The sequence below is a fragment of the Bos mutus genome, chromosome 25, assembly GCF_027580195.1.
Source record: "Bos mutus isolate GX-2022 chromosome 25, NWIPB_WYAK_1.1, whole genome shotgun sequence".
Taxonomy (NCBI): domain Eukaryota; kingdom Metazoa; phylum Chordata; class Mammalia; order Artiodactyla; family Bovidae; genus Bos; species Bos mutus.
This window is the reverse complement of record NC_091641.1, coordinates 31,755,729-31,773,123: the sequence shown is the minus strand read 5'-3', so window position 1 is coordinate 31,773,123 and position 17,395 is coordinate 31,755,729.

Genomic DNA, 17,395 nt, shown 5'->3' with positions numbered 1-17,395 from the left:
CTTTAAAATTAAATTAAATTTAAAATATAATAAACTTTTTTTTTAATAGGGACAAAGAGCCTCTTCTGCAAACCCCATATCTGCCCTTCCCAGGTTGGTCTCTCACATCCTCCCACTTCTGGGTGACATGACATCATCAGTCCTTGGTCCCATGACTGGTGTTTCATGCCCATCAGCTGGCCTTCGGCCCCTCCCTAAGGGTTCGCAGACAGATTTTCAAGTTACTGATTACTTCTCTTTGGTGAGAAGACATGCACACCACCGCTTCCTCTATCTCAGTCCCAAATCTGTACCAACATCCTATCGGCCACAGCAAAACTCTTCTCTTTGCGTTTTGCACTGTGGTCTATTTTTCATGCGGGAAGTTCTAAAAGCTGAGGACGGATGTGGGACTGTGGGCAGGGTTGCATGGGCCCTCCCTCACTGGCCTGAAGGAACCCATTTGAGGAGGAAAAGTGAATCAGTCTGGGAAGACATGGGAGCAGACACAAAGGGGAAACTGAGCCCAGATTCTAAGGCAAGCGGAAGGTCTGAGACAAGAGAAGGATGCGGGCAAGGGAAATAGGAGGTGGATGCAGAGGCAGGCACACCCGTGTTCCCTGGGGAAATGACAGAGATTGGCCAGGAGGGTGGGGCCAGGTTATGGGAGCCTTTGTACCATCAAGAGTCCAGCCCTGGGACTTCCTGGCAGTCCCATGGTTAAGACTCCACGATTTCACTGCAGGGGGTGCGGGTTCAATCCGTGGTCAGGGAACTAAGATCCCCGCACGTTGCACAACCAAAATAAAACAAACAAAAAATAAGCCTGGTCCGGGCGAGGTGGGGACGGGGCCGAATCTTTCAGGGAGGGACCCCCGCCTCCCAAGCAGGTTCTGTTTCATTAACCAGCAGCCCAAAAGCGACTTGAAAAACCCCCTCCAAGTTTGCAACTCCTGCCAAGGATAATTCAGATTCTAAAAATAAGCCTCAAAACCTAGAATACCAGGAGAAAGCAGCCACAGCAAAAGCCACCCAACAAGTCCCCGTCAGTATAAACACACATCAAAGGCCCAAAGGCCCATCGCCAAGGGCTTCTCTCCCCAGATCACAGAATCAACACGACAAAAACTCTAGGCTCGTAACTCCTGGTGTTGCTGTAACTCCTGGGGTTGCTATCATCTGACCATCTGACCGAGGCCCTTTTTCACTATCCCTCCCCTGAAAGTCTCTTAATCATTTTCTAAAATGATCCCCTATTTCTCTCTGCCTCCTTAAGAGTCTGCAAAAAAAAAAAAAAAAAAAGATAAGAAAATGCTCACCTCGGAGTCTTGTGGTTCTGTGACACCCCAGGCTGCACACAGCCCCCATCCCATCCCCCCATTGCTGTTTCAAGGCTTCTGAAGGCTTCCCGTGGGTAAGAACTCGATGTAAAGTAAGAGCTACTAGCTTCCCTGGGAGCCTCCCATAAGGAAAGTCAACAAGCTGGGCATTTGTCTTGATGATAACTATCTGCGTTACTTGGGAGGCTCCTATTTGCTTATTTCCTTAATTTTGGCCATATTCCAGACGACTGTGGGTTTTATAACTGTCATGTCTTTGAGAATTATAAAACTGTTTCCTTCAGCGAGACCAGGTGAAGACAGGGAAGTAAGCATTAACCTCCTGCAGTCTTTTCAGCCATCCCCTGGCCTATCTGTAACAATCCCAGCCCTGGATGATGTTCACCTCCCTCATCTGCCTTAATTGCTTCCTGTCTGCAAATTAGATTCTGTTTCCCTAACTGGCCCGCATCACACCCCTCTGGGGAAGGGCTGGGATCCTTGTTTCTCTGGATTCTCCCTCCACAGAGCTCTGGGGAAAGCGACGCACAGACCACCTCCTAGCCAGAGATTTCATGCGCATAGATGGCATATATAGCCCATATATGATGGGGCAATCTATGGCGTAAGCTCAAAGAGTGTAATGGCAGGGTGTAGTTTTTCCAGTTTGACATACAGCACTGTATAAGTTTGGGGGGCTTCCCAGGTGACTAAAGTGGTAAAGAATCCACCTGCCAACACAGGAGACGTGGGTTCAATCCCAGAGTTGGGAAGATCTCTGGAGAAGGAAATGGCCACCCACCCTAGTACTCTTGCCTGGGAAATCCCAAAGACAGAGGAGCCTAGCGGGCTACAGTCCCTGGGGTCACAAAGAGTCGGACACCAACTTAGCAACTGAACAGCAACAACTGTGTAAGTTTTAGGTGTACAACATAATGATTTCCCTTACACATCATGAAATGATTACAAGTAGTTTACTGAACCTCCACCCTCTCGTAGTCTCAACACCAAAGAAAGAGAAAAAAATTCTTTGCATGAGAACTCTGATTTACTCTCTTATTAAGTTTCATGAATAATGTATAGTATGTTCATTATCTTTATTATGAATTTACATTCTGATTACTTACTTAGAAGTAGAAAACTAGAGAAGTATGTATTTTTTATGTTTTTTTTACTTTTTTAAACTTATTATTTTATACTGGAGTATAGCTGAGTAACAATATTGTGATAGTTTCAGGTGGACAGCAAAGGAATTCAGCCACCCAGATGCAGGTATCCATTCTTCCCCAAACTCCTCTGCCATCCAGGCTGCCACATAACATTGAGCAGAGGAGTATGTATTTTTTAAATACAGAAAAGACAAATTTCCTTAAAGAATTCCAAATGTGTAGAAGCACCCTCCCTCTAAGTGAAAGTGAAAGTGAAGTCTCTTCTGTCATGTCCAACTCTTTGTGACCCCTTGGGCTGTACCCTACCAGGCTCCTCTGTCCATGGGATTTTCCAGGCAAGAGTACTGGAGTGGGTTGCCATTTCCTTCTCCAGGGAATCTTCCTGTCTCAGGGATCAAACCCAGGTCTCCCGAATTGTAGATAGATGCCTTACCACCTGAGCCACCAGGGAAACCCAAGACCATAGGTTTGACTAGATGGACATTCGTCCATCTACTTTGTCAGCAAAGTAATGTCTCTGCTTTTTAATATGCTCCGCAAGGCATGTTGGATCTTAGCCCCCTGTGTGTTAGTTGTTCAGTCGTGTCCGACTTTTTGCAACCCCACGGACTGCAGCCCACCAGGCTCCTCTATCTATGGAATTTTCCAGGCAAGAATACTAGAGTGGATTGCCATTCCCTTCTCCAGAGGATCTTCCCGACCCAGGGATCGAATCCTGGTCTCCTGCATTGCAGGCAGATTCTTTACCGTTTGAGCTACAGGGAAGTCTCTTCTCTCTCTAAGAAGTAGAGCTTAATCTTGACCCTTCCTCTCCTGAGTGAGGCCTTCTCTGATAGCTCAGTTGGTAAAGAATCTGCCTGCAATGCAGGAGACCTCGGTTCGATTCCTGGGTCTGGAAGATCCGCTGGAGAAGGGATAATCTACCCACTCCAGTATTCTTGGGCTTCCCTGGTGGCTCAGCTGGTAAGGAATCTGTCTGCAATGCAAGAGGCCTGGTTTCGATCCCTGCGGTGGGAAGATCCCCTGGAGGAAGGAAAGGCTAATGGTCTATGAAGAGAGGAAAAAGAGGAACTCTGCTACAGGGAAAGCTGGCAGCAGCGATGTTGGGTATCATGTTGTACCCCCTTGTGAAGTGAAGAGCCCTTCATCTCTGTGGCCTTCGCCCCCAAAATCGGTAACCCCAGTAGAATCACGAGACAAACATCAGACCAACCCAATGTGAGGGAAATTCTACAAAATCTTTCCCCATTACTGCTTAGAAACAGCCATGAAAAACAAGGAAAGATTGAGGAGACAGGAGGAGACTTGGTGAAGGTGTGATTAAATGCAGCGTGGTACCCTGGATGGGGTCTGGGAACAGAAAAAGGGACATTAGCAGAAACGTCAAACAGTGTCTGGAGGGTGGGCGACAGTGAGGTGCCAGCGCTCGTTTCCTAGTTTCACACAAGTCCTGCGGTGATGATGTAAGATGTTCACAGATGAGGGAAGACATTCACAGCGATGTTCACAGATGAGGGAAGACATTCACAGCGGGGAAACTAGGGGAGGGGCGGATGGAAAACTCCTTGCAGTAACTGCTACTTTCTGGCAAATCTAAAATTAAACTATCAGATGGAGGTCTCCCTGGGGGTTCACTGGCTAAGACTCCTGAAGCAGAGGGCCCCAGGTCAGTGAACTATGACTCCCGAAGCAGAGGGCCCCAGGTCAGGGAACTAGATCCCGCACGCAATAACTAAGATCCCACACAGCCAAATAAATAAATATTAAAAAAAAAAAAAAAACAAAAGCATACAAGTTCAGTTTTTAAAGACAAAACAGGGCTTCCGTGGTAATCCAGTGGTTAAGAATCTGAATGCCAATGCAAGGGACACAGGTTCAATACCTGGTCCGGGTAGATCCCACGTTCCTCAGGACAACTAAGTTCTTGCGCCACAACTGCAGAAACCTGCACGCCTGCCTGGAGCCCATGCTCCACAGCAAGAGAAGCTACCGCCATGAGAAGCCCACGTACGCAACTGAAGAGTAGCTCCCGCTCGCTGCAACTAGAGAAAAGTCTGCCCAGCAACGAAGACCCAGTGCAGCCAAAAACAAATAAATAAGTCTTTTTTTAATAAAAAAAAAAAAATCAAGCTGCCATTAAAAAGAAGTTTAAAGTTTAATTTACTTTTTTTTTTTTTAAAGAAAGTTTTATTTCCCCTCAGGTATTTCGTTCCCCTCAGGTATTTCGGTTAAATGGGAAGGATTAAGTGGAGGCTGGGGTGATGATCAGGGTTTCTAGTATTTCTCTCTGACCGATTACTAGATAGGTACACAGGTAGATAGATAGATGATTACCAATTACCGGATAGATACACAGGTAGATAGGCAGACAGACAGACACACAGATACCCCCATTTTAAGTGAATAAGCCTTAAAGTTTAAGGAATCTCCTCCCAGCATTTGCACACTGATGCCTGGCCACAAATAGGTGGCCACAGGTAGGTGATAAACTTCTAAAAATACATCCTCCTGATGTGTATAGAACAGTTTTCTGGATTTAGGTATTAGATCAACACACAAAAGGACAAGGCCTTCAGAGAGAAGATAAGGCAGCTTTTTCACCACCAACTTAATCCTCAGTTCTTTCAGGAAGAGAAAGGGGAAGATTATTCCATTCCATTCCCTGCCCCCACAGTCCAGGCCCCAGAAAAGAATACAAGCATTAGAGAATTGACCCCAGGGAAAAAGACATTCCTGTGCAAAAAAGAACGACACACACGCATGCAAATTGTCGGGCCTCCTAAGAAAATAGCCCAGTTTGTACACAAGGTGGAGAACCAGCGGAGGAGGTCAAAGAGAGCTGGTCTTTCACGGTCTCTGTAGAAAACTATTCTTTACAATCTATTAGGAGGAAGAATTTAGACAAAAAGGGAAACTGGGATCTCCAACTCTCTTCAGGAGAGGAAGTGAGAAATTACACTAAGGTTCTTAGGCCAACGAACCCAAATAAATTCAGTCTACCTCTGTTAAAAATACAGAAGCTCACAGGGAAAGATTTCAGAGACGTGTTTTCACATTCCATCTTCCGAATTCAGTTTCTTTCGCCAGGCAAAGATAAAGTGACCACAATCTGAGAGTCAGGTTCAAATATGGCTTAAATACAAATTACAGTGATTTGTGGAATGGAAAATGCTTCCACTGGGGAGCTGAGCTGCGCCCCCAGAATCAAAGGGAAACAATTCCCCCCCTGGATTCCTGGTGAAACCACATCCCCAGTTTCCACATGAATGACGGTTTTTGATGAAACAGCACAATGAGAACATTAATAGGACTGCATCAGGAGACAAAATTATACGTACCCTGATTACAACTTCATAAAAAAACAGGCACCATGACAAGAAGCCGCCAAATAAGGAAAACTGATGTTAGCTGTTTCATTCACAGGCTGAGATTATACCAGATACTCTTCGTTATCTTTCATGCTTTCTGTAATATTGTTATTTTTTACATAACTTTAAAAAATACCAATGCAGCCTTTATGAATAATCTCCCTGGACTCAAGGATAGGGTGAGTCAATGCTAAGCTCTTACATTTACCCCAGGAACGCTGTCAATTCTAAAACTCCACGAGAGGAAATTCCCTGGCAGTCCAGTGGTCAGGATTTCCTCCTTGCTTTCACTGCAGGGGGCATGGGTTAGATCTCCCAAAATAAATAAATTTTTTTTAAAAAGAAAAGAAAAAACCCCCATGAGCTAAATAGCTTAAATTCTTCACCATTATTTTCCCTGATGTTAACACCCACGAAGAAGAAATTCGGATCTTGGTGAATTAACTTCCTACCTACTAGGTAAACAGGGAATTGCCAATGAGACACCCGTGATATTTACTTTCTTCTGTCCAGGCCCTAAGTCTTATAAAAGTACACACAGTTCTTCTACAGAAATAATCTGCAGTCAAAAGACAACTTCACTGGCTACAAAAATGTTATCCCGACTGCCCTGAGCTCCAGTACAGGTGCAAACAGTAAGACGAAATTGTGAGGACCCAGGAAAGTACCACTTAGAGCTCAAATAACCCCGATAAGTAAACACCAGTTGGCCATGGTTGGGAGGCAAGGGGAACAGGCACCAAAGACAGGGACGTAGGTACTGAAGTACAGCAGAGTTAAGGAAGGCTATTTGCTTGGTGAGACGGACCACCTTGCCCAGGGAGCTATTTTCATTGCAGTAAAAGCACAAACACAGAAGACAAGTCACAGTGTCAAGACTCTAGGACTCTGAGTCATGGAACTCATTTTTTCCCACCATCACTGTAGCTGGGGTTGATTCCTTTTCAGTGGGAGAATTTTAAGTCCTTGATGGGCATGCTCCCGTTCTCAGAGTGGCACCATAGCACTGCCAGTCGTGGGTAAAAGCAAGGAAGCATGCCCTATCTCCTTGAAAATGAAGTTGGGCTGGAAATGCCTTCCAGTTCCTTTGCTCTCAGTGGCTTCCCTTTTACTGTCCTCAACTATGGGCTGGCCTGCACTTCCTCCAAAGCTTTGCTGAGCCTCTTCTGCTCATTTGGAATACATGTACCTTCTGTGATGTGTATTCTCAGGTCTCTGCTTTCCTATGAAATTTTCCTTCATAGCTCACTCCTTTCCATTTCTTTCAATCCTTCCTGAGTCAAGGGGATTGCTGAGCACTGACTATCCACCTGTGTTTTTTTCCACTTTCCACCTGCAGCATAAACCCCTCAGAACCTAGAGCCATTTTTTCTGTGTCCTTTACAAGGCTAGAATAGCATTTTATTTCCCCACAACCATCCAGTAAAAGCGACTAAAGGAACAAAGGAAAGTTTACTCACTAGAGACAGTGAAATGACTTCAATCTAGTATTTAGAGACTTAAGAAACTGATCCTCCATCTCAGATCAATCAATGAGTCACTTAATCCACAAAAACACTATAATGAGGATACTTTCACAAATGTGAATAAAAGCATCTATTATTCATGCCTTCAAGAAACAGGAAAGGGGGAAGATGGGCCCCTCCCATCGTAGATCTACAATAGATGTTTCTTAGAGAGTCTGGGGCACCTTTAAACCCCAGTGCAAGGACTGGTTGAGAGGTAAGCCAGGAGCAGCATGGGTATTATTCTACGCCAGGTAGAGCAAGTCACCTGCTTGCAGGCCTACTAATCCAACTTCGATAAAACCAAACACACTGGTAGAGTCCCAGATACCAGCTCATGCTGGACACGGTATCCAGGTGAGTCTCATTGTAAGAGTCAATCAGAGATGACTCCGGGGTGGGTGGGTAAGAAGATAAGGGAGGCAGTCAAGCACACACTAATGCAAACCACAACGTTCCTTAAAAGAGCCCCAGGGGAACTGCAGGGCCAACCAGCGTTCCAGACAGTCCTTGAACCAGCACCAGCTCACCCAGCCAAGGGTTTACTCCCCTTGGGAAGACGGGTGGGCGAGTCTTATCCTGATGCACTAAGATGGGAAGGCCCTGTGCCTTCCAGAAACTGGATTTCCCAGCCACCAAAGCTCAGTCCGACATGCAATGACATCAGCCCCACTTATCGGAAGCACAAAAGCCAGAAAACTAATCAAAGACCAGCTGGCCTGATCCCTGGAATGCACAGCCGGTCCAGAATACCCCATTTCCCCATCACCTCCTGTCCTGACCTTGATGGAAGGGTTTCTGGCACAACAATGACCCCACTGCCCAGATCACAGTGACCTGGAAACCAAAGAGAAAGAGGCCACCTACCTAGCTGGGCGTGGAGGGCCAATGTCCACCTCGCCATCCTGTGCCACTGGCATGTATCTGGCAGCGGCAGTGGACGGGGTCCCGGCCCATCCCTGCGCTCACAGAGTGCCTACCTTACCCGCAACCCCCCCCACACCCCCTCCCCGCGAGGGCTCTAGCCAGGGCCCTGGCTGACTTTGCTCTGTGTCCCGAATTTTCATCTCTCGTGGGCTCCCTAGACCCGCCGGTGTCCGCTGAGAGCGGTCCTAAATACTATGAGGAACCCCCTGGAGCCGGGGATGGCGGGGAAAAGCAGATATCGTGGACCCCAGAAGTCGAATTTCTGGGACCGGCGTCGGAAATCTGTTGGGCTTTTTTTGTTTGTTTGGTTGGTTTTGTTTCTAAATCGCCGGGCGATAAAGAGTATGGAAACTTCAACTTTGAGAGAGCAGCCACCAAGCGAGGCAAGACTTCCTTGAAAAGCCTCGGGGTGTGCTCTCCCGGGGTGGAGGCCCCCGTGACCAACACGGGGCGCTCTTTCAGGTGGGGGCGGGATGACCCCACCGCGCGCGATCCGCGGGCGATCGGCTCACTTCGGGGAGCAGGAACTGGACCCAGCCTGGACTGCGGCGGGAACAAGCGCCAAGTGACTGGAAGCCCGGCCTCGCCGGCCCCGCGCGGAAGATCGCGGCGGGACTCCGACGCCCTCCAACCACCTCGAACCCCGGGGACCCGCCAGGATTCCGGGACACGGCCACCACTCCCGCGGAGTCCCGAGCGGGTGCTCGCGCCGCACCGACCCCGCTCTCCACCCACCACCAGCTCGAAGTTCCGCGGATCAGCACCCCGGTCGCTGCCTCCTCCCCGTCGGCGACCCCAGCCCGCGCCCCCGCCGCCAGCCAACGCGCACCTCACTCACCGCCGCGCGCGCCGCCAGTGGAGCCGAGAGGTCTGAGCAGACGGAGCTGGCGGGCGGACTGGCTGGAAGGCGGCCGGGAGGAGAGCCCGAAGGCGGGGGGCGGGGGCTGGACCGGCCGGGGCGGGGCGCTCCGGCTCCCGCTTCCGGCTAGTCCCCGCCCCTACGAGCCGCCGGGACCCGATCCTCCCCACTCGCCGGGGGCCGCCTCCCGCAAGCTAGAAACCCCGCCAGGGACCTGCGACCCTCTGGCTTCTGCCCTTCCCCTCCACCGCTCCGATCTCCCGCTATCCTCGGAACACCCCCTTGACACTCCCAGACCCCGCTCACTCCCTGGAACCCCCCAGTTTCAGCCCAGACCCCACTCTCCCCATCCTGGTGGGGAGAATGTCTCCCCTTTCTGGTTCTGCTCCTGCTCGTGGATCCCCGCCACGTGCCCGCACACCTTGAACTGCCCTCCTGATTTTCATTCCCTTTCTGCTCTCCCCTGCGCCCCTGGGTCCCCATCTTCAGCATTTGTTCTCCTTCCCGGTTCTCAGACAATACTGATCACCTCCAGATCCCTTGCCAAGGCATCCAGCGCTCCCTGCCCTCCGGAAGTCGGCCCTTTTCTCCCCATACCTCAATTCTGTGCATTTAGATGTACCCAGGCAACCCAAGAAAACTCATGTGCCTTTGGGTATGTGCCCACTTTCTCTGGCCTCAGTCTCCTGTCTGTAATATGGGCACAACAGTACCTGTCTCATAAGATCTACAGAGATTTAGCTGAACAAGGCAAACATAGCGTTTACCACAGATGGTGCTAAATTAAACCTATCCTAGCTGCTAACTCGGAGAAGGCAATGGCACCCCACTCCAGTACTCTTGCCTGGAAAATCCCATGGATGGAGGAGCCTGGTAGGCTGCAGTCCATGGGGTCGCTAAGAGTCGGACACGACTGAGCGACTTCACTTTCATTTTTCACTTTCATGCATAGGAGAAGGAAATGGCAACCCTCTCCAGTGTTCTTGCCTGGAGAATCCCAGGGACTGCAGAGCCTGATGGGCTGCCGTCTCTGGGGTCGCACAGAGTCGGACACGACTGAAGCAACTTAGCAGCAGCAGCAGCTACTGCTAACTATTGGACTGGTCAAAAGGTTCATTCAGGTTTTTCCTAAGATGAAACAGAAAAACCCAAATGAATTTTTTTGGCCAAACCAATGCTTCGCATGCCCCCAGGGTGTCCCGTGGCCCCTAGGTACTTTCTCACTCAATCACTGAAAGCTCTGGAAATGAGTAACTACTATTTCAGTTCAGTTCAGTTGCTCAGTCGTGTCCGACTCTTTGCGACCCCGTGAATCGCAGTACGCCAGGCCTCCCTGTCCATCACCAACTCCCGAAGTTCACTCGAACTCCCGTCCATCGAGTCGGTGATGCCATCTAGCCATCTCATCCTCTGTCATCCCCTTCTCCTGCCCCCACTATTTCAACATCCATCAACTCACTTCCCCTCAACAGATGCTGCATCTCTGATAAGAGCCTCTATTATCCTGCTATAGTAATAACACCAGCCCTGATCCTGCTAGCAAGGTCCCCTGGAAAGTCATTACAGGGCATTGATGATGGCGTGGCTTTGAGGTGAGAATCCTCTAGCCATGGGATTCTCTAAGCAAGAATACTGGAGTGGGTTGCCATTCCTTTCTCCAGGGGATCTTCCTGACCCAGGGATTGAACCCAGGTCTCCCATGTTGCAGGCAGATTCTTTACCATTTGAGCCACCAGGGAAGCCCCAAATACAGAGTCCTGGAGAATGGGCGGAACCCTATTGTGGCTACCTAGAGAAATGCTACTGGGGCAGAGAGCCTAAGAGCCCCCTGTGGATTCATAGACTTGGATTCCAGAACTCTTCTGGAGGTGGAACCTCTCCCCACCCTCCAACTTCACACTGAGACCCAAGGCAGAGAGTGACTTGTCCAAGGTCTTACAGCAAACTGTCCCCCTTCTTCCCTACCCAAAGGTCTCACCACCTTTCACCAAGTGGACCCAAATACTAGCAGCCATGGACATATTACTCAGTTAAAGGAGGGTAATTCAAATTCCTTCCCAGCATGAGAAATTGCCAGGTATATATTATTAGTGATGCCAATCTTTTCTTGTTTTAAAACTCTAGAGGAAAAAAATATATACATATAACATAAAATAATAATAATAAAAACTATAGAGGGACTTCCCTGGCAGTCCAATGGTGGTTGGGACTCTGCACTTACAATGCCGGGGGCGCAGGTTCGATCCCTGGTCAGGGAAGTAGGATCCCACACGCTATGCAACAAAAACAAAACCAAAAATAAACAAACAGATATAAACCCACACATATGTGGGCAATGGGTTTTTGAGAAAGATCTTGAGACCATTTCATGGTAAGAGAGTCTTAAGAGCAAGCGGTGCTGGGGCAACTGCATATTCACACGCAAGATAGTAAAGCTGAATCCCTACCTGACACCATATCAAAAAATGAATTCAAGATGGAAAAACTGTAAAACTCTTAGAAGGAAACAAAAGTGTGAATTCTGTGATCTTGGATTAGGCAATGGTTTCTTAAATGTGACATCAAAAGCTTAAGCAACAAAAAGAAAAAATAGATAAATTTAACTTCATCAAAATTGAAGTTTTTGTGCACGAAAGGACACTACTGGTATACTTTGGGTTTATTAAGGGTTCAGCTTCAGGTCACCACAAGAAAGTGAAAATTGCAATAAAGTGACACACAAATTTTTTAGCTTCTCAGTGAATATTAAATATATATTAACACTGTACTATAGTCTATTGTGTGCAACAGCATTATGTCTTTTAAAAAGTACATATCTTAATTTTTAAAATACTTTATTGCTAAAAATTTCTAACCATCATCTGAGTTTTCAGAGAGTCTTAGTAGTAATATCAAAGATCACAGATCACCATAACAAATATAATAGTAATGAAAACGTTTGAAAGATTTAAGGAATTACCAAGATGTGACAGAGAGATAGACACAAAGTAAGCAAATGCTGTTGAGAAAATGACTTCAATAGACTTGCTTAGCAAAGTTGCCACAAACCTTCAAGGTCTAAAAAAAAACTTGCTATATCTACAAAGTGCAATTTGCAGTTTATTTATAAAGCAAAACAGCATAAAACAAGGTATGCCTATATCAAGAGAGTGAAAAGACAATCCACAGAATGGGAGAAAATATTTCCAAATCATTTAATCAGGATCTAGTATCCAGATTTTGTAAAGCACCCTTACAAATCAACAACAAAAAGACATCAACTCAGTTTTTTAATTAGGCATTGGATGGTGGAAAAGTCCCAGAGAAACGCAAAACTATGAATACGCAGAGCACAGAGAAATTTTAGGGCAGTGAAAATACTCTGTATGATATTATGATGGATGCATGCATGTGTGCTCAGTCGCTCAGTTGTGTCTGACTTTCTGTGGATATATGTCATTATATTTGAGGATATCTTTGGATACATGTTCTTATATTTGTGGATATTTGTGGATATATGTCATTATATTTGTGGCTATATGTCATTGTATTTGTCCAAACCCTTAGAATGTACCCCCTGGAGGAGGAAATTGCAACCCACTCCAGTATCCTTGCCTGGAAAATTCCATGGACGGAGGAGCCTGGCAGGAGTCAAGGGGTCGAAAAGTCGGACATGACTGAGTGACTTCACTTAGGATGTACAACAGCAAGAGGGGACACTGGGGGTCCCCGGTGACTCAGTGGTTAAGAATCCACCTGCCAGTGCAGGAATCGCAAGTTCGATCCCTGATCTGGGAAGATCCCACATGCCGCAGAGCTACCAAGTCTGTGCACCACAACTACTGAGCCTCTGCTCTGGAGCCCAGGAACCACGCCGCAACTACTGAAATCCACGTGCCCCAGAGCCTGTGCTCTGCAACAAGAGAACCACCCTGATGAGAAGCCCTGCACACTGCAAGAAAGGGTAGCTGCGACACGTCATGATTAGAGAAAAGCCTGAGCAGCAGTGAAGTCCCAGCATGGCCAAAAATGAATAAGATAAAATTATATATACATGGGCTTTCCTGGTGGCTCAGATGGTAAAGAATCCACTGCAATGTGGGAGACCTGGGTTAGATTCCCTGGTTGGAACGATCCCCTGGAGGAGGGCATGGCAACCCACTCCAGCATTCTGGCCTAAAGAATCCCCATGGACAGAGGAGCCTGGCGGGCAACAGGGGTTGCCAATCCAGTGGTTGCAGAGTCTGACACGACTGAGCGACTGAGTGCACACGCACACACATATATTTATGTGTATATACGCTATGTTGTGCTTAGTCATGTCTGACTCTGTGCAACCCCGTGGACTGTAGCCGGTCAGGCTCCTCTGTCCGTGAGGATTCTCCAGGCCAGAATACTGGAGTGGGTCCCCAGGCCCTCCTCTAGGATGTGTGTGTGTGTGTGTGTGTATTCCCACATGCCTCAGAGCAACGAAGCTTGTGCGCCACAGCTACTGAGCCCTCGAGCCACAACAAAAGATCCCTGTGTACCTCGACTAAGACCTGACACAGTCAAATACATAAATAAATAAAGATATTAAGGACTTCCCTGGTGGTCCAGTGGTTGAGAATCTGCCTGCCAGTGCAGGGGACCCAGGTTCCATCTCTGGTCCTGGAAGATACCACATGCCACGGGGCAACTAAGCCCATGTAGCACAACTACATACATACCCGTGCTCTAGAGCCCACAAGCTATAACTACTGAGCCTGTGCGCCACAGCTGCTGGAGCCCATACCCTGCGGAGCTGGGGCTCTGCAACAAGAGACGCCACCACAGTGAGAACCTGTGCGCCACGACTAGAGAGTAAGCCTGGCGTGCCGCAACTAGAGAAAGCCCATGCTCAGCAGCAAAGACCTCACGGCCCACAATAAAACAGATAAATAAAATGTTAAAAAATAATATATATATATATATATAAATGTGAACCCTAATATAAACTATGGATTTGGGTGATGATGAGATGTCAGTGTAAGTTCATCAATTGTAACAAATGCACTGTTATCAACCAGGGTCGTTGGACTTCCCTAGTCAATAGAAATTGATTAAGAGGCCAGATGAGAACTTCAGGCAAGGCTTTATCTGGGCTTCTGCTGCAGCAGGAGGGATGGAAAACAAGTAACAGGTTCCCTTGCTCCTCCCCAAGGGGAGCTGGTTCCTGAAATGGAGGGAGAGTAGGGGTGGGTCCAGAGGTTGCGCTGGAGGGTGGTTTAGGTGGTTTGTGCACCCTTAGGTGGTGGTGTGCACCCGGCGTATGCACAATACCCTGTTTTTAATCCCCTCTTCAGAACCCTGGTGGCTCAGATCGTAAAGAATCTGCCTGCAATGTGGGAGACCTGGGTTCGATCCCTGGGTTGGGAAGATCCCCTGGAGAAGGAAACGGCAACCCACTCCAATATCCTGGCCTGGAGAATTCCACGGACAGAGGCGCCTGGCAGGCTGCACTGCATGGGGTTGCAAGCAGTTGGATGCAGCTGAGCGACTTTCACTTTCAGAAGTGGTAGTTGGGTGTTTTTGGTCGTCCAGTTGTGGCCTCTGGGCTATAGAGCCCAGGTGCACAGGCTTAGTTGCTCCGCAGTATGTGGGATCTTCCCAGATCAGGGATCAAACTTGTGTCTCCTGCGTTGGCAGGCAGATTCCTTACCACTGAGCCACCAGGGAAGCTCCTAAAACTGCTTTTTAAAAATAGCCTTTTTTTTTTGGAGATGGAGAGTGATGATATTGTGAACATACTTAATGCCACTGAACTGTACACTTGAAAATGGTTGAAATGATAAATTTTACATTATGTATATTTTACCGCACACAAATTTAAGTTAAACAAAACACTGGCAAAAGATTTGAATAGCCATTTCTACAAAGAAGATATACAAACGCCAACAAGCACATGAAAAGATGCTCAACATCATTAGCCATCGTGGAAATGCAAATCAAAACCACAGCGAGAAACCACTTCATACCCACTATGGTGGTCATAAAAAAAAAAAATTTTTTAATGGAAAATAAACAAGTGTTGGGGAGCATGTGAAGAAATGGAAACTTTCACACATTGCTGGTAGGACTATAAAATGGTGCAACCACTGTTCTCCTTCTAGCTGTATACACAAAAGGGTTGAAAACAGGTTTCCAAACAAAAATTTGTGCAGGAATATTCATAGCATTATTCCAAATAATCAAAAGATGGAAATAACCTAAATGTCCATTAACTGATGCACAGATAAACCAAATGTGGTATATCCTTATGATGGAATATTATTTGATCATAAGAAGGAGGGAAATGCTAACATTTGCTATAGTTTGGACAGACCCTGAAAACCTGCTAAGTGAAAGAAGCCAGACACAAAAGGTCACATGGTATATGATTCCACATATCAAATTTCAAGAACAGGAAGACTCTGTAGATACAGAAAACTGATTAGTGGTTGCCAGGGGCAGGAAGGAGCAGGGAGATAGGGATTTTTCTTCTGCTTTTGCTACTTTCCACTTCTAACATTTTTAAGAACAAACAGCAATTGCTGTTTTCGAAAAACGAATTTTCAAAAAAAGAACCCAGCTGCCAGAAGCCGCCTCCACTGGCTGACCTGTGTTATTCATAACAATGAGTTCTGGTAACTAATGTTTCTACAACACCTTTTTCACTTTCAAAACATGTTTCCCACATACACACACATCACACGATTCATCCTTGCAAAAGGCCCGAGCAGCCAAGATTTTTCCTGCTGAGTTACAAAGACGGGGAAACTGAGGCTGGGGACATGAGAGGCCTTCCTTGTGCCCAGAGCCTGGCTCTCTGCCCTTGGCTGGGTTCTGGCCCTGGATATGCCCTTTGCTTCTGCTGCTGCCAAGATGGAGCTGAAATGGGGTGAATTCAGGGGCAGAGAGAGGCCTTAGTGGAGTTGCCAGCTGTAGCAAATAAAAACACAAGACGCCCAGTTAAATTTGAATTTCAGATAAACAGCAAGTAATATCCCGAATGTTGCAGACTTGTGATATATTATCAGCCTTGCCCAAGACATTCTTGAGCTAAAAAAAAATTACTCATTGTTTGTCTGAAATTCACATTTAACTGGGCGTTCTCTATTCTGTCTGCCTGGCCGGTAGGCCTTTGGCCAAAGCGATGTTACCTACAGACAGTGGCCAACGTGGAGGCTGGGCTGAGTTAACCCAACCCCATAATTATGTGGGCCAGCCTTTGCCCTCAAGGTGTGGGAACGAGCCCCGAACTAGCCAGGCCTCTGTCTCCACCAGGCCCCAGAGAAGCAGCAGGTGGGGCCTTTCCTGGTCTGTCCAGAGGCAGACCTTGGAGACCTCCTTGGTGGAGGTTGGGGGGGCCCATTAACTGCAGGGGAAAGAGTGTCCTCAGGAGGAGAGGCCTGATCCCCCCAATAACATCACCTGAATGACACGCTGTATGCCTGAGGTTCTATTTAACAAGATACCCCCTCACTGCACGGGCTTCCCAGGTGGCTCAGTGCTAAAGAGTCTGCCTGCAAATGCAAGAGACAGGGGTTCGATCCCTGGATGGGAAAGATCCCCTGGAGGAGGAAATGGCAACCCACTCCAGTATTCTTGCCCGGAGAATTCCATGGACAGAGGAACTTGGCGGGCTACAGTCCATGGTGTTGCAAACAGCCAGACACGACTTAGCAACTAAACACCACCTGGACCACAGCAATGGCTCAAGCATGTGGAATGAACCCCCAGTGCCTAAGGAGGAGGAGGATAGACACTAACGCTACCCCCACGGGGTCCTGGACACTGGACCCTTTTATATCCATTATCTCCTTTTCTCTCTCTTTTTTAAAAAAAATATTCATTTTTGACTGCACCGGGTCTTGGTTGCTGCACGTGGGCTTTTTCTCTAGTTGCAGTGAGTAGGGGGCTACTCTGTAGTTGCGGTGCTCGGGCTTCTCACTGCGATGGCTCTCCCGCTGCAGACCATGGGCTCCAGGGCACACTTAGGGCTTCAGTAGTTGTGGCGCAGGGGCCCAGTCAGGTGGGATCCTCCCGGACCAGGAATCGAATCCGAGTCCCCCGCCTTGGCAGGTGGATTCTCAGCTACTGGACCACCAGGGAAGTCCCTATCTCCTTTTCTCTTCACAAAAACCCTCCTGTGTTACAGATGAGGCATTGGAGGCCCAGAGAGATTAAATAACAAGCCCCGAGTCACACAGCAAGAAGGTGCCTGGAGATGGGATTTGAACCAAGTCCAGCAGACTCCAGAGGCTGTCACACAGCCTTCTCACTCCCTCAG